The sequence below is a fragment of the Phyllostomus discolor genome, chromosome 9 (genome assembly GCF_004126475.2).
Source record: "Phyllostomus discolor isolate MPI-MPIP mPhyDis1 chromosome 9, mPhyDis1.pri.v3, whole genome shotgun sequence".
Taxonomy (NCBI): domain Eukaryota; kingdom Metazoa; phylum Chordata; class Mammalia; order Chiroptera; family Phyllostomidae; genus Phyllostomus; species Phyllostomus discolor.
Window position 1 is genome coordinate 78,627,141 of NC_040911.2, and position 22,164 is coordinate 78,649,304.

Here is a 22,164-nt window from a genome sequence, read left to right on the forward strand (position 1 = left end):
AAGTCACTGTTTACATCAAGTTTGCTACCATTCCACTGGCTCAAATAAGACACACAGTCAAGGTCAAGTGTGGGGGTGCACTATCAAAGGAATTGGAAACAGAGAAGCATGAAAAAGTGGGGCCCCTCGTGTAAATCAGTCTACCACAATAACTTTGAAGAGCTTCTGGTATAGAACAGAAAGTAAGCATGTAGGCGATGTCCCTGCAGTGATAAGTCAGCGCTAGGGCAATAGGGTCAAATGAAGAAGTATCTTCTGTAGCTCTGATAGGTATCAAGTTTAGAGGGTTTGCCACCTTCTAAGGTGGCAATGCCTGTAAACTGAGTTTTAAATTTGAGGAATGCATAGCAGAATATTCATGAGTGCAAGTTAGAAAAGAGTCAAAGAGAAAGAGAAACAGTCACCAGAGGGGCTAAATGCTTATCATGTGTAAGATAATGTCTATAGAATAGTCTCAGTCTCTACTATCTTCTATGTTTACCATGCTGACCTGTAAACTACTTCTTTCCTTCCCATGATGCTATACTCTTGATCATCCTCCTTCTCCCTACCCCCAACCCTATTCCCTCTCTATATCCATAGAATCCTTTTTCTTTGACTTTTTTCACACATTGGCAACCCTCCTCCATCACTGACTAAACATGGGATATTTGCTAGAATGTTGATTATTCTTAAATCTCTCCTGCCCAGAAATCTTCTCTAACCTTGACTTACATATCCCCCAGCCTTCTGGATAGTTTCCTGAAGATATATTCCAAGGACACTTCAAGGCTGTTATCTTCCCCTCAGTCTGGTTTATCCCCCACAGTTCACAGATGCAGGGGCTGGCACCAATACCTGCCCAGTCATCCAATTAAAACACCAAATCGTGCTTTTTATCACCCCTTTTGCTCCCATTGTATTTCATATCCCATCAATCCCCAGTCCTGCTGGCTTTGGCTCATGAATGCTTTCCCATTTACACCCTTCCTTCCAATCACCACAACCACTATTTCATTGCCACTCATCCAACCCTTCATCTTTTCTAACCTGCACCTACCATAGCAACCCCCTGACTGGTCTCTCTTCCTCACACCCATCTTCTAGTGAGATTTATCTGGAATGCAAATCAGACCTCCCCTCCTCTGCCGAAAGCCCTTTGCAGTTCTCCATTAGCTATGAGCATTTTAGCAAGACCTGTAATACCCACCTGAAATTATCCCATGATGATCTGTTTCCCACCTATCCCTGTGATACACTCTATGTTCTGGAAATATTGGACTTATTTCTTACAAGGTGTTTCTTATCTCTGTTCTATACTCTTGAGGTTTCCTCTCTTTTAAATGCCTTTCTCCGCACCCTACTCCCTTTTACTAGTCAATTCTTAACCACCCTGAGAAATTCAAGAGATGTTACTTTATCCAGAGCAGAGCCTTTCTCTGACCTGTGTTCGCTGTTTCCACTTCCTCCAGTGAGTGCCACATACCTCCTCACTCTCCTCCTTTCATATTCTGAGTATGTCTTCATTGTCATACTCAACATGTTTCATCATATGTATCTGTTTATCTTTTCACCCACTGCACTTTCTATTAGAACAAGAGGAATATATAGCACTTCTTTACATTTTTAGGGCGTAGAATGAATGACATGTTATAGCTAAACATGTCATTGTTAAGCTTGAACATTCTTCCATGGAAACTATTCAGATGACTCAGAAGGCTACAGGTATGGGCAACTGGTGATTGGCAGCTTCATCATGACAACACACCTGCTCATGCATCATGTCTCATGCAGAGTTTTTTCGTGAAATGTCAAATCACCCAGGTAACTCAGCACACCCAGAGCTCAGATTTGGCACCTTACAACTTCTGGCTTTTCTCCAGACTAAAATCACCCTTGAAAAGGAAGAGATTTCAGACCATTCATGAGATTCTGTAAAATATGAGCAGACAGCTGATGGCAATTGGGAGAACAGTATGAGGTCCCAAGGTGCCTACTTTGAAGAAGACTGAGGTGTCATTGTCCTATGCACAATGTTTCTTATATCTTGTATCTTCTTTAATAAATATCTCTATTTTTCATAGTACATACACGTGTACCTTCTGGACAGATGTTTGGACAATGATTTTCCAAGAAAGAAGTAACAGCATGTTCATACGACAAAGCAAATTAATGAATAAAATCTTTACTCAGAAAGTCAAATTAAAGGTACTGCATGTACCGTAGCTCATAGATGCTTGATATCTCTTAATCTCTATGCCTCAGTAGCACCTTTTATTGTATGATACCCCTTAGAAAAATATCATAGCACAGATCGTGCTCCTTGGTGACTATTAGTTTACATGTTTAAAAATCACTTTTTTGGGAATGAAAAGTTTATTATAGCTGATGAACTGTTTGGAATAATATCAGTCATCTTGGATCACATAGAAACAAAAGTTTTGCTCTCCTCAGAGCTACGAACCAAAGTCAATTGCAGCTATGAGAATAATTTCTGAGAATAATTTCATGCATTTCCCCCATACCTTCATGATTTAAAAGAACATGGGTTGCAAAGCACCAAAATATAGAAAGAAAAATGCCTCTTCCCTAAATCTTGTCACATAAGATTTCTATGGAAACAGTCTGGAATAAATATAAGAAGGTTCCAAATTTATATCCAACCTGGTTAAGGTCACATGAGAATATCCTAAATGTATTTAAGAAAGAAAAAAAGACAAAGATCTAAGTGGTAAGATTTATTTACCAAATTATACATTCCTTTTTGAATGTTGTAGAAAATGGAAAGATCCAAGATGGCAGCAGAATAGGCAGAAGCTACACTCACCTCCTCCCAGGACAAAACTGAAATTAAACCAAATTATAGGACAATCATCCTGAATAACCAATAGACGGCTAGCTGAAGAGAAGTCTTATAACCAAGGATTTACAAAAGAAGTGACATTGAGACTGATAGGAAGAGCAGAAATGAAAAAAGGGCTAGCCCTGCTCTCAAAGGTGGTGGCTGAGGTTCCATAGGGATATCTCAGCTGTGTGGGGTGGCGGGGGAGGTGGGGAGTTCCCCCTGTGAAGCATGGGGTCTAAACACCAAGCCTGGCTCCATAGCCCATACCACCAGTGCCAGGATGAGGCACCCACATAACATCTGCCTGTGAAAACCAAGGAGTTTCTGTCTGCCAAGGAGAGACAAAAGTCCCCTAGAGACAGAGGTACCCTCTTAAAGAGCCAACACTCTAAGTTTCATTTGCAGCCACTCGCCTGGCAGAGGGAGGAGTGGATTAGAGTTGCATGAGGAGAGTCTAGAGTTTGAGGCTCTGGGGAGAGCTGAAGGGACAGCTGTCAGGATCTTTGTGCTGAGTCATTCTCTCACACTGAAGACACCAACTTTCTTGGGTGGAGTACTCCCCTCCATGTGGTATCAGCCTGGGGGAAAGCAATAGCCCCACCCCCTGGACTCCCTCTTACCCCACTCTACAGAGCTTATGCCCTGCTGAGGAATCAGCTGCCTTGGACAGTGTGTAGAGTTCCGGGCAGACTCAGGGGGCATCGTGACAGTTGTGTGTCTTTGGTACTGGGGCCATTGCTCCCACTTTCCTATAAACTTGACTGGTGCTTCCCCATCATGGGAGATCTGCTAGGATCACCCTCTAGGCTTTAGGCAACCCCACCCTTCTGGCAGAATCTGAGACAGGCTGAGCTGTATGGCTCTAGAACAAGGACAATTTTTCCCATGCACACCCAATTGGAGCAGAGCCCTCCACTCACATGGCCAAATCTTGATCTGTTTGGGCCTGATAAACTTGGCTGGCCTCACTCTGATGATTCCCTGAGACCTCACATCCAACACAAAGGTGTGCAAACTACCAGTGGGTGGCAGTTAGACTTGGTATACCTGGAGACTTTTGCTGGGTGGCCTCAGATCCAGCACTGGCATTGAGTTTGAACCTGTATTAATCTGGTGAACATAACTTGCTTCTATCTCGTGACTCACTGAGAACCTACCTCATGCAACTTGAGTACTGCCAGAGGCTTTCAGTGACAGAGTCTAACAGGCAGCCAGTAGGCAGAGGCAGGTGGAGGTAAATCTCAGGGTGCCTTGAGACTTTTGCTGACCTGCCCCCAGGCCTGGTGTTGGTAAATCCAGTCTTGGTGCATACCTTGGTTCTTCACACATGCACCCAAGCCCAGCAGAGAGAGCTACAAACAGTGGATTGTTTATAGCTCCAAACAGGTTGCTGAGGGCCAGCCACAACAACATCTAATATTGGTCTGTGCCATCCTCTCCCAAAAGGCCAACACACCCAGTGGCCAGCTTAAGACAACAACACAGCAGGATCCAATAAGCATTACAAGTGGCACATTCAAAGGGAGATCTTGGCAGGAATCAAACCCTGATGAGGCAAATTCCAATTCAAAGGATCCAATTCACTTCACCAATAGCATATCCAAAGGGAGATCTTGGCAGGTGCCAGACCCTTTTGAGGTGAATTCTGTTCCATGTGGTCGGCACATGTATAGCAGTTTGTACACTGTGGACAGAGTTGATCTCCATAGTTGACCCACCTGAGGGTTACCCCATGCATAAATGGGCTAATAGCAATCAAGACTCAACTATAACAGAAAAACCCACATAACCAACACAAGGGGCATTCCTAGAACACCCAGTCAGGTAATAAAGAGGACAGTGTTGCTAGGTCCAACAGGACACCTACTACATAAGGCCACCTTACCAAGGGTGGGAGTCATAGGACATCTACATAATACATAGAAATAAGGAGGCAGCAAAAATGTGGAGACAAAGAAGGGTGGCCCAAATGAAAGAACAGGAGAAATATCCATAAGAGCTAAATGAAATGGAAGCAAGCACTTTATCAGATATAGAGTTCAAAGTAATGGTTATAAGGATACTGAGCAGGATAAAAATAGCATATAAACCATAAAAAAGGACAAGTCAGAAATGAAGAAGGCAATGTCTGAAATAAAGAATACATTAGAAGGAAGAAACAGTAGGTTGGATAAGGCAGGGGATCAAATCAGCTATTTGGAAGACAAGGTAGGAAAAAAACCCCCAATCAAAACAGAAACAGAAAAAAGAATATTTAAAAAATGGCAATAGTTTAAGGGACTTTGGGGACAACATAAAGTGCAACAACAGCCACATGAGAGGGGTACCAGAATAAGAAGAGAGTGAGGGATTGAGGACCTATTTGAAGAAATAATAATGAAAAAGTACCCAACCCTTGTGAAGTAAAAAGAAACACAAGTCCAAGAAGCACAGAGTCCCAAACATAACAGGCCCAAAGAGGCCAACACCAAGACACCATCATAATTAAATGGCAAAGCTTAGAGACAACTAAAGAACCTTAAAAGCCACAAGGGAAAGACAGTTAATTACCTACAAGGGAGCTCCCATAAGACTACCAGTTGATTTCTCAATAGAAATATTTTAAGCCAGAAGAGATTGTCATTAAATATTCGAAGTGATAAAAAGTAAGGACCTACAACCAAGATAGGGCTATCACTTAAAACTGGAGAGCACCCTGGCCAGGTAGCTCCATTGAGCATCCTGCCAATATGCCAAGGTTGCTAGTTTGATACCAGGTCATCATGGCATATACAAGAATCAACTAATAAGGGCATAAATAAGTGGAACAATTAATCTCTCTCTCTCTCTCTCTCTCTCTCTCTCTCTCTCTCTCTCTTTCCCTTCTCTCCCTTTGTAAAATAAATAAAAATAAAATAAAATAGAAAGACAAATTAAAAAGCTTCCAAAAAAAGGATTTTTTATCACCAAGCCAGTATTAAAAAGAAGAAAAAATAGAACATAGTTAAGAGAATAAAATGGCAATAAATATGTAGCTATCAAAAGTCACTTAAATGTAAATGGCTTAAATGCTCCACTCAAAAGACATATGGTAGCTGAATGGATAAGAAAACAAGGTTCATACATATGCTGTCTACAAGAGACCCACTTCAGAGTGAAAGATACACAAAGACTAAAAGTAAAGGATGGAAAAGATATTTCATGCAAATGGAAAGGAAAAAAAGCTGGGGTAGCAATACTTATGTCTGACAAAATAGACTTTGAAACAAAGGCTGTATAAGAGACAAAGAAGTACATCATGATAAAAAGGGCAATCCAACAAGAGGATATAACTCTGGTAAAACATTTATGCACCCAAAATAAGAGCACCTAAATATGTAAAGCAAATCTTGATGGATGTAAAGTGAGTGACTGAGGGTAATACCATCATAGTATTGGATTTTAACACCCCATTGACATCAATGGATAGATCTTCCAGACAGAAAATCAATAAGGAAATAGTGGCCTTAAATGACTCACTAGATAAGACAACTTTAATTGATATCTTCAGAGCATTTCACCCCAAAGAAACAGAATATATATTATTTTCAAGTACACATGAAAAATTTTCAAGGATAGACCACATGTTAGGGCAAAAATCATGTCTCAATAAATTAAAGAAGATTGAAATCATATCAAGAATCTTCTTTGACCATAATGGTAAGAAACTAGAAATCAATCACAAGAAAAAAATAACTGAAAAACACACAAAGATATGTAGGATAAATAACATGTTAATAAATGATGAATGGTTAACAATAAGGAAGAAATCAAAAGATACCTTGAAACAAATGAAAATGAGAACACAACAACCTTAATTCTATGGGTCACAGCAAAAGCAGTCCTAAGAGGGAAATTCATAGCTATATCAAGAAATAAGAAAAATCTCAAATAAACACTCTAACTTTATACTTACAGGAACTAGAAAAAGAATAACAACAAAGGGAATAATAAATATCATAACAAAATTAAACATAATAGAGTCTAAAAAAACAATACAAAAAATTCAGTGAAACCAAGAGCTGGTTCATTGAAAAGACAAACTAGATTGACAAACCATTAACAAGACTCATCAAGAAAAAAAAAAGAGAGAGGGCCCAAATAAATAAAATCAGAAATGAAAGAGCAAATGTAACAACTGACACTAAAAAAATGCAAAGGATTGTAAGAAAGATTTACAAACAACTGTATGCCAACAAATTGGACAATCTGGAATAAATGGGTGAATTCTTAGGAATGTGCAATCTTCTAAAAGTGAATCAGAAAGAATAAGAAAATCTGAATGACTGATTATAACTAATGGAATGAAGCAGTAACCAAAAAACTCCGAACAAACAAAAGTCCCAGACTGAGTGGCTTCACAGAAGAATTTTACCAGACATTTAAAAAACTAATACCCATCCTTGTCAAACTATTCAAAAAAAAATTCTAAAGGAGAGAAGACTCCCAAGCTCATTTTATGAAGCCAGCATTATCCTAATACCCAAATCAGATAAGGACACTATAAAGAAAGAAAATAATAGGCCAAGATCCCTGGTGAACATAGATGCTAAAATATCCAAGAAAATATTAGCAAATCAAATCCAGCAACATTAAAAAGGTCCCACTCCATGATCAAGTCAGATTTATTCCAGGCATGCAAAGTTGGTACAATATCTACAAATCAATAAATGTGATACACCCCATCTATAAAATGAAGGATAAAAAACCACATGATTATATCAATAGATGCAGGGAAAGCATTTGATAAAATGCAGAACTCATTTATGATAAAAAACTCTCAGCAAAGTGGGCACATACATAGAGGGAACATACCTCAATATACTAAAGACCATGTATGACAAACCCACAGTCAACATCACACTCAAAGTACAAAAACTACAAGTGTTTCCCTTAAGAGAGAGAACAAGACAGGGATATCTGCTTTTACGACTCTTATTCAACATGGTACTGGAAGTCATAGCCACTGCAATCAGACAAGAAGAAATGAAAGACATCCAAATTGGAAAGAAGGAAGTAAAACTGTCATTATTTGCAGATGACATACTACTGTCTGTAGAGAACCCTAAAGATTCCACAAAAAAAAACACTAATAGAACTGATTAATGAATTCAGTAAAGTAGCAGGATACAAAATAAATATCCAGAAATCAGTTGTATTTTTATATACCAATAATGAATATCAGAAAGGGAAATAAGAGAAACAATCCCATTCACAATAGCTTCAAAAGTAATATAATACCTAGGACTAAATTTAACTAAAAATGTAAAAGACCTATACCTGTAAAATTATAAAGTACTAAAGAAAGAAAGGGAAAAAGATACAAATAAGTGGAAGTCTATACTGTGTTCATGAACAGGAAAAATGAACATCATTAAAATTTCCATCCCACCCAAAGAAATCTACAGATTCAACACAATTCCTATCAAAATATCAAAGGTGTATTTCACAGAACTAGAACAAATATTCCAAAAATCTACATGGAACCAAAATAAGATCCTAAATAGTCATAGCAATCTTGAGAAAGAAAAAGAAAGTTGGAGAAATCACGCTAGCTGATATCAAACTATAGTACAAGGCCATAGTAATCGAAACAGCACGGTAGTGGCATAAAAACAGATACATATATCAAAGGAACAGAAAGAGAGCACAGAAATAAACCCACACCTTTATAGTCAATATTTGTCAAAGGAGGCAAAAACATATAATGAAGTAAAGATAACATATTTAATAATTAGGGTTGTGAAAACTGGACAGACACATGCAAGAAAATGAAATTAGACCACATTCTAACACCACACATAAAAATAAACTCAAAATGGATTAAAGATTTAAATGTTGGACCTGAAACCATAAAAATCCTAGAAGAAAATCCAAGAATCCTAAAAGAAAAAATCCATAGGCAGTAAAATCTTGGACATTTCTCATAGCAACATTTTTTTCTGATATATCTCCTCAGTCAAAGGAAACAAAAGAAAAAATACATCAAACTAAAAAGATTTTGCATAGCAAAGGAAACCATCAACAAAATGAAAAAACAACCCACTGAATGGAAGAACATCTCATATAGGGTTTATATCCAAAATTTATAAACAATTATAAAACTCAACACCAAAAAACACAAACAATCCAATTAAAAAATAGGCAAAGGACCTGAATAGACACATCTCACAGTGCACACAGAGATGGCCAATAGATATATGAACAAATTCTCAACATCACTAATCATCATAGAAATGCAAATTAAAACAACAAGATATCACTTCACACCTGGCAGAATGGCTATCATCAATAAATCAACAAACAACAAGTGTTGTCAAGGATGCGGAGAAAAGGGAACCCTCCTGCATTGTTGATGGGAATGTGGATTTGTGCCGACACTGTGGAAAGCAGTACAGAGATACCTCAAAAAATTAAATATGGAACTGCCTTATGACCCAGTAATGCCACTGCTGGGAATATATCCTAAGATTTCTGAAACACCAATTTGAAAGAATTTATGCACCCCTATGTTCATAACAGCATTATTTACAATAGCCAGGGTATGGAAGCAGCCCAAGTGTCCATCAATAGATGAATGGATAAAAAAGCTGTGGTACATTTTATAATGGGATACTACTGGGCCCTAAAAAAGGAGGAAATCTTACCTCTTGTGACAGCATAGATGGACATGGACAGCATTATGCTAAGTGAAATAAGCCAGTCAGAGAGCAACAGTACCATATGACCTAACAAGCAAAATAGAGACAGACTCATAGACAGTAGGCTGACAGCTGTCAAGGCAGGGTGGAGGGGGCAGTGAGTGTGCTGGAGGGTGGGGTGGAGGGATTGAGCAGAAAGAAAAAAAGAAAAACATGAGTGTGGACGATAGTGTGATTTTTAAGAGATGGGGAGGGATAGGTGAAAAAGGATAAAGAGGGGATAAATGGTAACAGGAGACTTGACTTGGGGTGGTGAACACACAATACAGTGTACAGATGATGTGTTGTGGAGTTGTGCATCTGAAATCTGCATAATTTTATTAACCAGAGTCTCCCTAATAAACTCAATAAAATGAAAAAAAAGTAATACTAGAGCTTTTTCTTTTTATATATAATCAATAAGTGTTCTCTAAAGCCATTAGGGAGAAGTAGTGTTTTATGAAAATTCCCTAAGTAAATTCTGGGAAGTGTAAACAATTACTCTGAATTTTTTTAGCAATGCTATTATTGAAGAAACGCTTGTTGGTGATGTTTTCCCCAAGTCAATCCTCACTGGGAAAATTATTTAAACTCTCATCTAGGGAGGCACTGTCCAAAGCAGCAGCACTCGCCACATCTGCCTATTTAAATTTCAGCCACACTAGCCTCACTTGAAGTGCTCAATACCCACATGTGGCTACTAGCACCCAAATTAGTGCAGATTTAGAACATTTCTGTCATCACAGAAAGTTCTACTGTATAGCTTTATGTAAGGACACGTGTCTCCCTTCCCCCCAAAAATGGAGAGGGAAATGAAAAGGATGGATTATCTTCCTTACCTCTACTACAAGTTTACAGGTACATGTAAACTAAATATGATTCTGGACTGCAAAGGCTATAAATCTTTTAGGGGCCACAAGATGTGGGAGAGATAGCCTGTTAGCAACAGGTTATAACCCTGTTACAGGAAACGGGAATTGCTGCCACATTCTGAAAACAAATTGGTCTTTAGTACCTCATTTTAATTCAATGTAAAAATCCCTTTCATTGCTCTGCATTTTGTAAATACTTTATTATGGAAATAAGTTTCAAGATACATCACTGTCTTCCTCTATAATTTCATTCCGTCTGTAATTACTATCATCAGCAGCACTAAATATTCTGGTATAAGCTAATTTATCCTGAACACTAGCAGAGTAAGCAAACAGGTTTCAGAAATAAAATATTCAAGTCTGCCCAGTGACCAACAGAACTTACAACCAATCCTAAAATTTTCAAAATTAAAATGTTAGAACTTATAAAATGTGAGAATTTCATTGATTCATAAAATTGATTAGTTTTCTCTAAGTGTACAGTATTTTATACCACTTGGGAGTACACCTTTAATCACAGGCATGAGAAATATCAGATTTGGCCAAAATCAAAAACAAAGTATAAAATGGTATCCCTTTTTGCACCTGTTTCAAGCAACAGAAGTAAAAGAAAAAATGTAAATAATCATAATGTTCTTGTTCAGTGCCTGGAATATGTCCCTTGTAAAATGTATATACAGAACTGGGACAATTGCTCATATACTTCTGTCTCCAAAAGAATCCACTTCAATTCAAACCATCCCTTTTTCCCCTTCTAAGTCACTAGGTATCCCTCTATTTTTGCTTTCAATTTTTACTCAAAAGTTAAATTTGTTCAAGTTTCCTTTCCCATCAGTGATGGACACCCTTAAAATATTAATTGGAAAGACAACAGTGCTCTCAGTATCAGGAGGTTACCCTGGTACATTTGTGACAAGCCGTGACAATGTGTGTTGCATTCTGGTGAGGCTTTTGCACCTCTCCCCAAGCAAGCATGCAGCAAGTTAGTTCTCATAGGACTCACAAATCTGGCCATCAGAGAAAAGACAACAAACCAGGGAACCTGCAGTTGTCACCAAGGATCCAATGACCTTTCACTGCCAGGCATTTCTCACCAAAGTACCCAGAAAAGCTTTTGGGCTCTCAAGCTTGTGCCGTAGCCATCGGCGACAGGAACTGCTCCAGAAGCAGAAGCCAGCTCACATTCATATTTAACCCAGACTTCCTAACGGTATCACATCATAAAACCATAGCGCATCTGGCACACATTTAAGGCCAAGCTGGCAGTATTTGATACCAAAAAGAAACCAAAGACTGAATTAGCATCCCACATGGTTGTTATTGCAAGTCATAGAGGTATTGCAGAGGCATATGGAGTGAAGCCCACAAGACGCCCACGAACCTTTCCTTAAATGAAAACTGGGCTGACTAGGGCCAATGAACTCCTGGAAAAAAAACAAGCCAGCAAGCAAACAAAATGCATAAAACCAACAACAAACCTCCAACTTTGTTGCCTTAACATTTGCTTGCCCTGGGTAAGATCTTATTACCTGGACACTTCTTTTTTTCTCTCTCTCTGCTATGTGGGACAAATATCTGAGCCATCTTTCAGATGGGAACATAAATTAGGAAGGGTTCTAACCCCTTCCTTAACCTGTAATTCAAGTCACCCTTACCTCCAGCCTCTGGAGTAGGTTCGGTCTGCAAGTCTGAAACTTCAAGAGAAAACCCTGTTTCAGAGAACATAGCTATGAATCAGATTACAAATTCACCACCTATTGGTGGGATTCAAGCTACATCCCTACTCCAGAGCATCCCCTTCCAGAAAACCGAAATGTAATGACTAGAAAGTTGTTTTGGAGTGTGAATCAGGAAGGTGCTAGAAGAACAGGTGCAAACAGTTTTGAGAATGCTTAATTAATGCAGACCACATTAGATACTATTTAGTTATAGTAACTAAAGTCACTGGAGATAGTTATGATTTTTCTAAAATTAATTCTTGTGGCATTGTCTTATATTAAGATGGAATATTATAATCAGAACTATCCAGGAAAAGCAGAGATAAATGTGCTTCTTTCAAAGAAAACAAGGAAATATTAGAAATATTAGAAGAAAATAGAGATGAATTTTTAATAATTTTGGAGCATGAAAGGTCTTTCTAAGTCAAAGAACATAAAAGCAATAAAGAAAGAAAAAAGTTATGTCAGATAAATGGATAAAAATTGTTTAAAAAATTAGGGAAAATTTTATTAAATTAAAAGATCAAAATAAAACTGCGAAAAGAAAAACATCCTGTATGTAAGCTGTGAAATAGCCTCAGAATTACTTTTACCATGTTAACATTTTCCTCATACTCCTCATTCCATGTTTGAAAAATGTGACAAATAGCTAATTTCTTGAACTTACACAGTATACCCACAAATCAATGAAAAAACTGTTAAAAGAGTCTAAAATGGAACTTTTGTAGAAAAACAAATACAAAAAAGAAATACAACTATAAGAAGATGATTGAAACCAATCATTTTTTAAAAAATCAATCTAAAAAATGAAATAACTAAAAATTTTACCCATAAAATTAGCAAAAATTAAAATTCCTAGGTTGCAACGGTTGTGAGGCAGTGTCCTATACTGTCAAGGTCCATGTAAAAGGTATAACCTTTTGGAGGAAAATCTGACAAAATTGAGATTAAAAAAATGTACATTCTCTTCAATCTCAAAATTCTCCTACTAAGAAGGCATCAAACAAATAAAGTCACAAAAGTATTCCAAGAAATGTATATATTACATATATTGTATGTATTCATTTTAGCATTGTATGTAATAAAAAAAACTGTAAGCAAACTGAATGTCCAGTAAATAGGACTGATTAGATACATTTCTGTATATCTGTTGTACAAGGGACAACTGCATAACATATAAAAATATCAGATCACTGTGTTGTGTATCTGAAACTAATAATGTATGTCAAATATAATCCAATTAAAATAGAGACCACGACATCACTGGTCCAAAAATGAGCTACATCTATACCCTGAGATATTAGGTTAAACCACACATAAAAAAAGCAATTTCAACAATATAGTAGAAGAGCTATCCTAAATATGTTATTACAAGAGGGAAAGAGTAAGTTATGTTTTCATAGAGAAAAAAAACAGAAACTACTACATAGAATGAGGAATCATTTGTATATTTTTAAAGAGCATGCATGTGCATATGTGTATATATCCTTTTCCAGAAGTACACAAGAAATAGTTAACAATGACAATAGGATTAGGAGGTGCAGGAAGTGGATATAATTGTTACTTTTTTTATCTTGTATCAATACATTTCTGTAGAGCTTGGTTTTTAAAAAACAGTTGGATGTAATACTTTCACTAAAAAAAAATAACAAAAATAAAATTCCCCTGGCAACCTTGCTGAGAAACTATTCAGTGAGAAAGAATTAAATCAGCCTTCAGCTTGAAAGAGCTGTCTTCTGGTGAATGGCAGGGCCACAAAAGAAGCTCATTACCATCTCCTTCAAACCCAATGAAAAGGGTAAATTTGGTCCTTGAGCATAAACAGTAATTATCCATGCATTTCCCTTGCAACTGCTCTATAAAGATTTCAAGAGAATGAATTACAGTGGATTGAGTTTCATGTTGCAGTGTTTGCCATTCAGGTGAGATTCTGAGCCATCTTTGATCCAGGTAGCATAGGTATCCAAAACCACAACAGCCAGAATACATATCTCATGAGTTCCTAAATCTGACAAAGTGAGGAATTTATTTACCAAGGAGGTAAGATTCCTAAGTGGTAGAATTTCCTTTGTTTCCACGTGTGGCTCCAAAGAACAATGCCTTTTCTGATGAAAGAGGCCACAAAACAAAACACACATGCAGGTCTGAGTTTTAGACATGAAGACTAATATTATCCACCACCTCATCATTGAACTTTCCCAATCGCTCTTGTTCTTACACATTTAAACAGAAGTACCTTAGAATGTAAACATTTTTATAATTATATTATTTAAAAAGTAAAAACTGGTAAAGTTTTACTCTAAAGAGAAATCTATGGATATATATATAGATTAACATCCTAATAGGAATAAGAGTTAAAAACGGCAAGACCTAATGCAACGGATTTTCACAATGTTTATGTTTCCCTTTAAATACTAAGCCACAATATTATTTTTAAAAGTGGTGTCCATAATACTCACTTTGCAGGGTTATTATGAAGATAGTGATATATCACACTCTCAGCAAAGTACCTGCCACATTACAATGCTCAGTAAATGGCAGCTAAGGAAATAAGTGCTGAAGATAGTTCGCTTTCTATTAGAATTAAATTAGCTTATCATAAAATTTATGGTTTGGAGAAAGTGAACCAATAGCAATTTAATAAAAAAAGCATGAATTATTCTTCATATAGGGGGACACTTAGCTAATAAATGTGGGTCATTTTTAGGATTCCTGACTGACCAGTGATCTGATATATTTTAATTATTCTTGAACGATACTGGAAGCTGCTGGACAAACCCCAACAATTTTGAAAAAGTACAACATTTCCTGAAAGATGGAACTCAAGGTAAGAGATAAGTTCCCAAGGACAAAATAAGGACCACTAAGAATGATAAAAATAAAAACTATAAATTGGACTTCACCTGAATTTATAACTATTACTCATCCAAATACAACATTAAGAAAATGAAAAGCGAAACCAATAATTGCAAGAAAATATTCACGATGCATTACCTGAGTCTTGCATTAGTTTTCTATTGCCACTTTAACAAGTTACCACAAACTTAGTTACTTAAAGCAACTCAAATTTATTATCTCATAGGACTAGGTTGCAAGTCCAGGTGGACTTTCTGGTTCCTCTGCTCTGGATCTCACAAGGCCAAAATCAAGGTGTCAGCCATCATGGGCTCTTAGTAGCGGCTCTTGGGGAAAATCCACTTCGAAACTCATTCAGGTTGTTGGCAGCATTCAGTTCCTTGAGACTTTTAAACTGAAGCCCTCATTTCCTGGCTGGCTGTCAGCCAGGAGCCTCTTTCAGCTCCTTAACGGTGCTATATTCTTTGTCACATTGTCTCCTGTATCTTTAAGCCTGCAGTTGGTGTATCAAATCATCTCATGCTTCAGATCTCTCTGACTTTTCCTTCTGCCTGGTCTCTTTTGCCTCCAGCCAGAGAAAGTTCTCTGTTCTTAAAAGCTCATGTGATGACATTGAGTCCACCCAGAATATGTAAAGTAATCTCCCTATTTTCAGGTCCCTAACCTTAATTCTGTCTGCAAAATCTCTTTCGACATAGGATTTAACATGCATAGATTCCAGGGACTAGGGCATGGACATCATTGGAGGGCCATTCTGCCTACCACAGACTCATATACAGAACATATAAAAATTGCATGCTACCTAATAATAAGGCAAACAACCTAATTTGTTTTTTTCTAATGGGGCAAAAGACTTAGGTGTTTTGATGCAACACTCAAATAAGCTCATGGAAACATCAAAATCTTTCATCATCAGTGAAATACAAATAAAACTCAACTGAGATACTACATCAGACCACACTTAACACCCACAATAATGGCTAAAACAAGGTTGGTGAGAATGTAAACAACTGCTCACATATTTCTGCTAAGAAGGTAAAATAATACAATACAATTACTTTGAAAGAGTTTGTCAGTTTCTTGTAATGTCAAACTTACACTTGCCTATTATCCAGCAACTCTTCTTCTAGGTACTTATTCAGAAGAAATGAAAGCATATATCTACAGAAAGGCTTGTACTTTTATGTTCACAGAGACTTATTCATAATAACCAAGACCTAGAAACAATCCAAATGTGCATCAAAAGTGAGCAAATAAACGAACTGTGATAAATCCATGCCAGTTTAACTAGCCATAAAAAAGGAATGAACTGGCAACTATCAAAATGTTCTCTGTATGTCTGAGCTTGTTTCTGTCGTATTTGTTCATTTATTTTGTTTTTAGATTCCCCATGTAAGTGAAATCATATGGTATTTGTCTGCCTTTTTTCATTTAGCAAAACACCCTTGGGTCCATCTATGATGTCAGAAATTACAAGATTTCATTCTTTTTTATGGTGAGTAATATTCCATTGTATGTATATACCATAGCTTTTTTTATCCATTTATCTATTGATGGACATTTAGGTTGCTTCCATATCTTGACTATTGTAAATAATGTTGAAATGAACATAGGAGTGCATATGTCTTTTCAAATTAGTGTTTTGGGTTTATTCAGATAAATACCCAGAAGTAGAATTGTTGGGTCCTTCTTTGTCTCTTGTTATAGTTTTTGTTTTTAAGTCTATTTTGTCTTTTATATATATTGCTACCCCAGATTTTTTAATACACTTCCATGAAATATATTTCCATCCCTTTTCTTTTAGTCTGTGTGTGTCTTTGGATCTGAAGTGGAATAGGGGAAAAGGTGATAGGGAATGGGTGAAGAAGAGGAAGGGATTAAGACGGGCAAATTGCCAATTTTACAAACAGTTCTAAGGGTGTAAAGTACAGCATAGGGAATACAGTAAGTAATATTGTAGTAACTATGTATGGTGTCAGATGCATACTAGACTTATCAGGGTAATCACATCATAAGTTATATAAATGTCTAATCACTATATTGTACACATAAAACTAACATAATATTTAATGTCAATTGTAATTGAAAAATGAAAAATATTTTAAGAAATGAAAATAACTAAAATGTTCTGTTTGTTTTAAATGATAAAATGTCAGTTACAAGTTGAAGTATTAGAATAAATTGTTACTGATCTTAAAAAGAATGAACTGCTGGTACATGCAATAATATCAATGAATCTCAAAAGCACTATGATTAGTAAAAGGAGACGAACTGATACTATATTATTTCATTTATATGAAATTCAAGAACAGCAGAAAGCTGATCTTCAGTGATAGAAATCAGATCAGGGTTCCCTCTGAGGCGGGGTTTTGGAGTTGAGTGGAAAAGTCCCAAGAGAACTCCCTGATAATGCAAATGCTCTAACCCTAACTGGGACAACTGTTACATGTATGCACATATTTGTCAAAGTGCATTAAACAGTACAGTTAATATCTATGCATTTTACTCTAGTTAAAGTTACTTCAATAAAGTCCATTTAAAGAAAGAGAATAACAGAGAAGGAACAGCCAAGTTAGAGGGTAAGGTTAATATCTAACTTGTTAATTGTTGAAAATTTTGTATCTATAATAACCTTTTCTTGGCTTCATTTGTCAGCTTTGAGGGAAGAGTATAAAATATCCCTTTATGATTGTGGATTTCTCCAATATTTTTCTTGGGATGTTTCTCCATCTCTTAGTTTTTCAACCTGTTTTGTTGTTTTGTTTAAGTGTGTCTCCCACAAGATACATTACTAACTTGGTTACTTTTTATTTTTGTTGTATACTTGTTTTAAATATTCAAGCTAATACTTTTGTAGCAAGTTTAATCTACTTGGATTTATTCTGAATCTTTAGGTCCTGCATCTGTCAAAAAGGATTATATAACCTACCTCAAAGTTATGGGAAGATATAGGCAACTGTTAACACAACACACAATATATTTTATTTCATTATTTATTCAACTAATATTTATTATGTTTCTTTAAGTGTCAGTCCGGCCCTGGGTATATAAGAATAACAAGACAGCTAAAGTTCTGTCTCCAGGAGTGAAGGTAATCTGAAGATGGGGAGTTCAAAGTTAATTAGGTTTCTTGTGCTTACTGTTATTGGCTCATAGGGTGACCTGGGAAATATCTTTCCACTTGGAGGAAGCTCCAAAAAGAACCTAGAACTTTTCTCATTCCATGTAGGTTCAACAGAGCTGCCCTGCTTCATGGCCAGAGATTACCTGCGAACCAAGACAACTGCATTTCCATGTATCGGATTGAGACAAGAAGCACACAGTTGGGTCCCATGTTAGTTACCTTTCCCATATTAATGTGCGACCAATGAGTAACTTTAACGCATCATGAGATTAAAATTTGAAATAGAATGACATTTTAAATATAATACTCTTCAATCCTCTCATTTTATAGATAAAGTGACTGAGGTTCAGGGGGGCAAAGCAACTTGCCCCCAGTCACACAGCAAAAACCCAGCAGCATTCCGTAGTCAACTCATTGGCGAACAGAAGAAACAACATAAGATTTCCACAAGCCGGCTATTCAAGTAGTGTATGTCAACCCCATAGAAACAGAACTACTTACTAGTTATAAATTGGTCAGCACTCATCTGATAGCAATGGATGTGAATGAATAAACACAATCCTGTTACCCAAGGCACATTACATTCCTTAAAATGGCACTTGACAGGGCAAGCCTATAAGTCACAATTTATTTTCCATTGAAACACTGTTGTAGTAAGGGATCTGTTGCTAAATGCTAGATGCCAAAAGTCTTATACAGGGTACTTTCATACTCTAAGTAAAAAAAATTCTGAGATGTATCTCAATCGATTAAATGAGGCAATTCTGGTTTCAAGTATACAAAATTGTGCATCATAATATGTAATTATAATACACGATATATAGTGTATTATATATAATATATATAAAGGTAAATTTATTTCGAATTTTTATTATTTTATTTACTCTTTACATTATATCATTCTAATTTTACTAACATAGATTAGAAAATAAAAAAGCATCCTTCATCATATGCGTCATATTCAAAGTGGAGTCTCTGGGGAGATTTCACAGCAGATTCCTTTAGGAAAAAATCTGGTCCTGTTCCATGAGTTTGAAGGCCTTGGTCAAGGCTTGTCTTTCCTGCTATTCCCTTCTATCTGATTGTAAATAATTTGTGGTCAGTCATATTTAAAGGCCTTACACTTTCTGAAACGACCATTTCATCAGCACTGAAATGTCTTTTTCCTTCTTTTAATGGTTTCATCTTAGAATTAAATTTTGATGTTTTGTAAGACATGCCTGACTCTAAAATGTACTGTCTGCAAAGAACTTATCTTTTGATAACCCGTTTTGTTACTTCCTGATATTAAAAAGTGCCAACATTCTATTTAATTGGTGATCCAATTCCAAAAAACATAAATGCACTTGATTGTGCATCTCTAAATGCATAGTTTTCTCATCTCATGTACAGTCTAGAACATGTGTATGTGCGTGTATGTGTTCTTAAGCTTCAGTAGGACTGACTTGCACATGCAGATGCCTACTAAACGGTGACCAAGCACACAGTGAGTGCTTGATAAATCAAAGCTGTACATGGATAAATGTCAATGCTTAAAGGTGACAGGTAATGGCATTTACTAAGAATTATATGTATTTCTGAACACTTATTTATTCTCTCTTTAAAAATAAGTTAGAACTTCTAATATTATGTCTCTCAATTGGAATTTAAAATAGGACATAAAATATATTTAATAATCCTATGAGTTTCCAATCATTTATTTACTGGATCAAATAACTGTATGTGTTTCTGAGACTTAAAGAAAGGTGTAAATGTTTTAGAATGTATGGAAATGGTTGCAAGCTGGGAAAGAATCCAGAGAAGTCAAGGAAGAAGTGCTTAGGAAAAATTAAAATCACATGGATCATGAAACTAATTAACCACTGATTATGAGTCAAAAAATGTTTGATGGAACACAGCAGTTGAAACTAAAAACAAGATTGCCATAGGAATTAAACAATAAAGTACTGGAGATGAGTAACCAACAAATCATAGTGAAAATGGAAGAGTATAATGTGAGAAATAAGTTACTGTTTCCTGTATTGCAAGGCCAGGCAATTCAAAACATACACTAGAGGCTGGCATAATGCACAGGTTTCATGTGACCCACTGCCTGAGACCCCTGAGTTTACATAAGCAGCTTATTTGAACATGATTCCTAAAGATAAGCCATTGAGGGTATAATTGAAAGAACAAGCCAGCAAGGCATGGCCATCAGTGGACCTCAACCCTTTAATCCAGTCACGGCTATCTGAACCTTGTTTCCTCAACACTGTATCATTGTACACATGAGGCGCTGAATACCAAAAGGCGAAAATTATGTAGCATGGTGAACAAATGAATACATGTTAAGAGTTCACCTCTAGTAATAACAACTAACAAATAATAATAGTGCATCATAACCAGTACTGTTTATTTACTGGCCTTTCCCAATGACTACACTATGGAGCCATATAGTGGTAAGGAAAATAGTACAAACTACCATTATTAGATTTAAATATTTAAGGGAATGCTGTCTTTCCAATTAGCACCTTGGAATAACATAAAATAGAAAATTAGTAATAGATGACTATGGATATATAATAATTGTATGTTATATAATATTAAATAAAATATATCACTACTAAGTCTAATATTAATTTTCTCCCCACTTATTCCAAATCCTTTAGAGACACTCTTTTATAATATCAAAACAACTCTAAAATATAGTACCTGGGAATGTGTTGGGAATGCGTAGAATAAACTACAATAATAATAAATTACTGCTATTTTTGCCATTAATTCCACAATATGTTTTGTGCCTATTTTATGCAAGATCCTAGAGTAGGGACTATAGAAATACTATCCTAGCACATTATCAATACAACCTTGTACAATAATGATTATTATCCATACCTTACAGTTGAAAAAACTGAGAGAGAAAAAGAAACCAGCCCATCCAAAACCACACAGTGTATAGGCTACAGGACTAAAATGTTCTTATTGTTTGATACAACCACTTTAACTTATTTCAGTGATACTGCCTCTGATTCAGTTAGGTTGGGCATTACCTGAACCAGCTGCAGAATGAAATTAGCCTTGTTATTATCAAACTCTCCTTCGGCCCTCTCTTCCTTCATTCTCTCTCCTGTTCACTTCTGGCATCAGGTGCCCTGTGATCTCACTACCATCTGTTCCACACCTCCCTTTGTGTGAACGTGGTTTCAGATGCACAGACTGAAGGTGGAGATCACTCTCTCTATTGCTCTGACCACAGGATTGATCTGGGGGTGGGTGTGTAACTTAAGTCAATCTAATCATAGTGACTTCCAGGAATTCCCTAAAGATTCTTGAACAGTGACTCCTATGCTCAGGGCAATGCAGGGTGTGGTTGTGGTGCCACAGTAGCTCTTTTGGCACCACAAGTACAAAAACAATACACAGAAAAGGGCTGAAATGAGAGACTCACTGGAAAGAGAAGTTTGAACCCTGAACGAACCAGGCCTAAAGCTTTATAAACTTTCCCAATGTGAAAACCAATACAACTCCATATTGTTAAAGTCAGGTAGGGTTGGGTCATGACTTAATTGTAACCAAAAGCATCCTGATAAACTCTCTTGCTCTTTTCTTTAGCATATAATGTCCCTCTCTATCCCTTCTTTATAAAGATGAGTTTAGATCACACTCCAGAAAAAATGTCCTGCTAAAGCTGTGGTCCCAGGAAGGAGGGGCTATGCATGACAGCCTGGCATGCATCCTTCAGGCTAAAGGGTGCTGTTCATCCTATAAGCAACAGACTGAAACTCAGATAGAAATTTCAGCTGTCAGGAGTCCTGTGACTTCAACTTAAGAATCATTTCTTTGACTATCTTTTGAAAAAATCTTACTGAAAGCAACCCTTCCTCCACCTTGTCCTACCCCCAAATTTTCACACAGAAAGTGATGTCGAAGATTAAATCCAAGTCTTGGACTTTGTAATGTCTCTGAAACCTGTTGACCAAAGATTGAAAAGGAAAATGAGGTCAAAATCTAGGTCAGGATAAAGTACTGCTCCCAGGCCCATATTCTAAAACCTGAGGTTTTCCACATGGACAGGTCAGTAGTCAAGAATTAA